We start from the raw sequence: 4,915 nt of genomic DNA, 5'->3' as shown, positions 1-4,915 counted from the left end.
TAAAGAAATAGAAAATTTTAACCACAAAAATCCCTCCAATCGAATGTTTTCCCCCGCAGACCCCCGTATCGGGAGGCCGTTTTTCACGAAGTCCTCCGCAGTCGTCTCTGCCCCCGGGGGATTTTCAGCACTGCCCACCAAGACACGCAATTTGCGGGATATACTATTCCCAAAGGGTTGTCCTATACTGTGAGTGGGGGAATAAACATCGGTCTTTTTTATAATTAGGACAAAAGTAAATGAAAAAAAACAAAGGACCCTTTTCGATTTTTGCCCACGGGGATTCATAGGGAGATTTTGTTTTTTTTATAGTTTTTAATGTGTTTTCAATTGCAAGAAGGAAAAGAATTTAATAAGAGAGAGCAAAAAGTTTTATAATTTGGTACAAACCCATGAAAATAGACCACACGTATTTGGTATAAAAAACTGTGCCAGAAAACCCCCACTATACAAAAAGGAAAGTTGATTTAAAGACCCCTTTTCCCCCCATTTTCCAAAAACAAAAACCTTTTTGCCACCTACACATCCCCGTACGTTTTCCCCAAAACAATATTCTCCCCCCGTTTTTTCTTCTGCATCATCGAAAGGGGCATAATCCCCCCCTCAATTTTCCCCAAACTTTTCCCCCTCACATATTCCCTCAGCTCTGTTGACCCTATCGTGTAAATCTCTTCCAGGGCTCGATCATAAAATCCGCAGGGGGTCTACCACTTCGACCGAGATACTGGGACCACCGGGGAGAAGTTTTTGTGAGCGTTGGCTAACGGGTGGGAAATTCGCACCAAGAGAGGGGGCCTTCCCTTCGGCGGGTACGGGGAGACAGATTCCAAAGTCCAAATTTTTCTCACTGTTTTTACAGAAAAAGTCATCCCATATATATAAAAATCAAATAGGCCCCCCTATAAAAAAACGCAACACGCCGACATAACCTCTTCCCAAAAAAAACCAAACAAATCGAACCAACAGGCAAACGCGTCTGCCTGGGGGGGTTTCCTTGGCAGCAGGAGATCTTCTTTTTTTATCGCGGCTTTTTTTTCAGGAATTTCCCATCTCGTCGCCCAGGAAGTTAGGGATGTCCCCCAACCCCGACCCCCCATGTCCACCCCGAGAAAGAAAGACTTTTACGTACGAAAGAAAGTGAAAGGGAAAGGGTTTTGAGAAAAAGTCTGTGTTTGTTTAAAAAAGAGAACGTTGAAGAAAGTGATTTTTTTTTTTTTTTTTTTGAGGGGGGGGGATAAGTTTAGATTATAGCAGAATTTTTATATGCAAAAAAGTAAAAAAGCATTTTTTTAGGGATATTCAGATTAAAAACGGTTTAAAGCAAAAAAGTAAAAATGCATTTTTAAGGGATATATCATGATAAAACAAAATTTAGTAAGTACGAGAAATAAAAATATGAAGTTTTGGGAAATCCCCATCTTTATGAAGAAAAGAAAATGGAGAAACAGGAGAATAAAAAATTTGAGAAAAACCGGTTATGAGCAAGATAGTAGGCGAAAGGGCAAGCGAAAAGGAAATTTTTTTAGGGTTTAAACCCCAGAAGAAATTATTTATGGAGGCAAGAGAAAATGTTAAGTTTTAAGGGACGCCTATAAATTAAAAGAAGATTATCACAAGTTTTTTGTAAAAGCTTATTTTTTGAAATAGAGCGCAAGGTAGTTATTTTTTTTAATAAACCCAGCTGTAGTTGCCTCAAAATAAAAGGTATAGATATTTTTTTACACCCGTTTTTTAATTGTATTTTTAAGCAAAATAAAATTTGGGAAAAAATAAAAGCGAAGTACTGCGATCAAGTCTTTTGCAAAACAATTTATAAAAAAATAAAATTTCTTTTTTTATCATTACTTCAATTTTATTGTTGCTATCATTATCACTTATTTTCATTATCCCGCCCAAAACCACGCCATCACCCTCACCTCCCATCCCATCACCATCACCCCACCACCACCACCACCATCACCACCACCCACACACCAAAAAACACAACAAAACCAAACCCCCAAAAACAACACCACCACACCCCCACCACCACCACCACCACCATCACCACCACCCCCACCCCCACCCCCAACAACACAAAAAATAACCAATTTCCACCACCCAACCCCCAACCACCATCACCCCCACCAAAAAACAAAAACAAAAAACAACACCCAAAAACAACACCACCACCACCACACCAAAACCCCCAACCCCCAACCACCACACCACCATAACAAAAACCAACCCCCAACCCCATCCCACCACACCACCACCACAACAAAAAAAAACAACAACCCACCAACACCAACCCACCACCCCCACCACCACAAAAAACAAACAACCACCACCACCCCAACCACCCCCCCCAACCCCACCACCAACCCCCACCCCCCCACCACCACCCCACCACCCCCAACCACCCCCACCAAACCACCACCACCACCCCCAAAACCACCACCCCTACACCAAACCCCCACCAAAACCACCAACAAAACCCCCACCACCACCCCCACTAACCACCACCAACCACCACCACCCCCACTCCACCACCACCACCAATACCACCCCCACCCAACCCCCACCACCACCAACCCCCACCAACCCCCACCCAAAACCACCACCATAACCTCAACACCCAAAGTTCCCCTTTAATTCAATACGTTTCTCGGCAGTTTTATACAAGACGAACCAATCCCGGGACCCTTTCCCCGAAACCCATGAAAGAGAGGAGAGAGAGGAGAGAGAGGGAGAGAGAAAAGAAGGAGAGAGAAGAGAGAGAGAGAGAGAGAGAGAGAGAGAAGAAAGGAGAGAGGAGAGAGAAGAGAGAGAGAAGAGGAAGAAGAAGAAAGAGAGAGAGGGGGGGGGAGAGACAGAAAGAAAGAGAGACAGAGAAGAAGAGAGACAGAGAGGAAGAGAGAACGGAGGAGAGATGGAGAAAGAGATAAATATAGATAGAGAGAGAAGAGAGAAATAAAAATGAGAACAAGCTCATTAGTATATACCAGAGGAACTACGAATTTTAGCAACAGAACAAAATCTATCGGAGTGAGTGGGAGTTTTTAAATTGCTTTCAATGTACCTTTTTCATACCACTGAAGAAGTGAAATAAAAAAGGGAAAGGGGAAAACCCTTTTAGTATACACAATCACACTTTAAGATCAGTTCAGTTTGTAACACGAAATACTGATGATTTCTCATGATGATTGAGTGCAAAGAGGAGTTACTTTTCCTTGGATATAATTTTTAGGCGTCTGTTTAGTATTATTATTACATCATTCAAAATTTATTCTTTCGCTATGCTATACGTGGTTCTTATCATACTGTGCTATTATTATTATTATTATTGTTTTTTCCTATGCGATAATTTTTTTTTTTTTTTTTTTTTTTTTTTTGTTGTTTCTGCATTGTTTCACTTTTAGCCTAATGTCTTCATTTTTAATCTTTTTCCCTTATCCCTATAACTTAGAGTCTCGGTGTTTGATAGCAAACCTTGAAATTTCCTACAAAAGGAAAACAAAAAGAAAATGTACGAGGTTGTGATTTTGTATATATTTATTTTTTACATTTGCACGATGTGATATTAATGTTACCCACCGTAGGTTCCATTTCCAGTAATAAAGAGAAATATAGCTAACTAGTGTGTTTTCTTTCGAAGGCCTTCTGGGTATCAAAATTTATCTACAAGGTAATTCTAATACAGCTTCGTTAATATCAAAGTCAACTTTCATGATAATGGAAGATCTGGTCTCCCTTTTTGACTTCCATACCAAGGTTAAGATAGGTCAAAGTAAAGTGCGTGTGTGAGATATTTTATTTCTGTGTGATATTGTAATATGTTTTATTACATATAAAAATTATACTTCTTTGTATTTGGTATATGCAAGAGTGGGACGACCACCCCCTTAAAATCACCATATGCTATCATTTATGCATTCTCTTTTAGAATTACAAATAGATCACGCTGTGCCAGTCGTTACTAAGCCTCAAACATGAAACACAGGTGATCTTCCACGTAAAAGACACAACAGGAACTAAATGCTTTATAGAGAGCAAGACCTTTTTCTCTCGAGGTATTCTCAAATGCCCGAGAAATTTTTCATTCCTCAGCTAAGGCATTGGACATTCTTTCGTCAATGTACAAGTTCGTTAGAGGTCCCATAGTAAAAGCTTATGACATCGTTGATAAGGAATACGATCCTCATGTTTACCTGTGACACCACTTACAACCTGTGCTCCAAATTGACCTCAATAATAACACTGCCAAAACATGTGGCAACTTTCTCCTGGTTGCATATGTTCACAGAAAACATACAGGAGCACAAAGCGGTGAAAATATTTCTTTGGGGTATTAACAAATCACGGTCATAAAATCGAGGAATTACAGTTTTCGAAACATTCCTTGTCATGGTTATATGACAAAATTCAATATAGGTCCTTACTTCCCATATAGCATATTATACTACAAAGGAAGGAGAGGAGGTGGGGGACAAATTTTAAAATTTTTTTCCAATTAAATTTGCAAGAAATGGTAAAAGAAACAAAAAGAAAGGCACACGTAACGATCTAAAGTTCTGTGAAGAATTTATAAAGGGAGATGATTTTAATTTAAGTACATTTTTCCATATAAATATAAATATAAATATAAAAAATATATATATATATATATATATATATATACATATAGAAAAAAAAATATATATATATATAATATTATATATATATATAGGTAAGACCCTCTCCAGACACTTATCTGGATTTCTTTTACTTTATAAGAAAGGCTCAGGCTTTAGCCATTTTACTTTCTCAAGATATTATCTAGCTTTAAAATCTTGGAAAAAGTCGAGACTACAGAGGGATGTTAATGAACCTAACAGAGTATTAATCCCTCTCTCTCCTTATTGTCAGTGCATCTTAACCGGGGATGTTATGGAAT

At 38.8% G+C, this 4,915-nt stretch overlaps 1 pseudogene; it reads left to right on the top strand.

Moving 5' to 3' along the window:
* LOC119568598 overlaps positions 1–4,196 on the top strand; it is a 9,737-nt pseudogene extending 5,541 nt beyond the window's left edge.
* The last annotated feature ends 719 nt before the right edge of the window (positions 4,197–4,915 follow it).

This window comes from Penaeus monodon, unplaced genomic scaffold, assembly GCF_015228065.2.
Source record: "Penaeus monodon isolate SGIC_2016 unplaced genomic scaffold, NSTDA_Pmon_1 PmonScaffold_10013, whole genome shotgun sequence".
Classification (NCBI taxonomy): domain Eukaryota; kingdom Metazoa; phylum Arthropoda; class Malacostraca; order Decapoda; family Penaeidae; genus Penaeus; species Penaeus monodon.
This window is presented reverse-complemented; position numbering and strand designations above follow the sequence as displayed.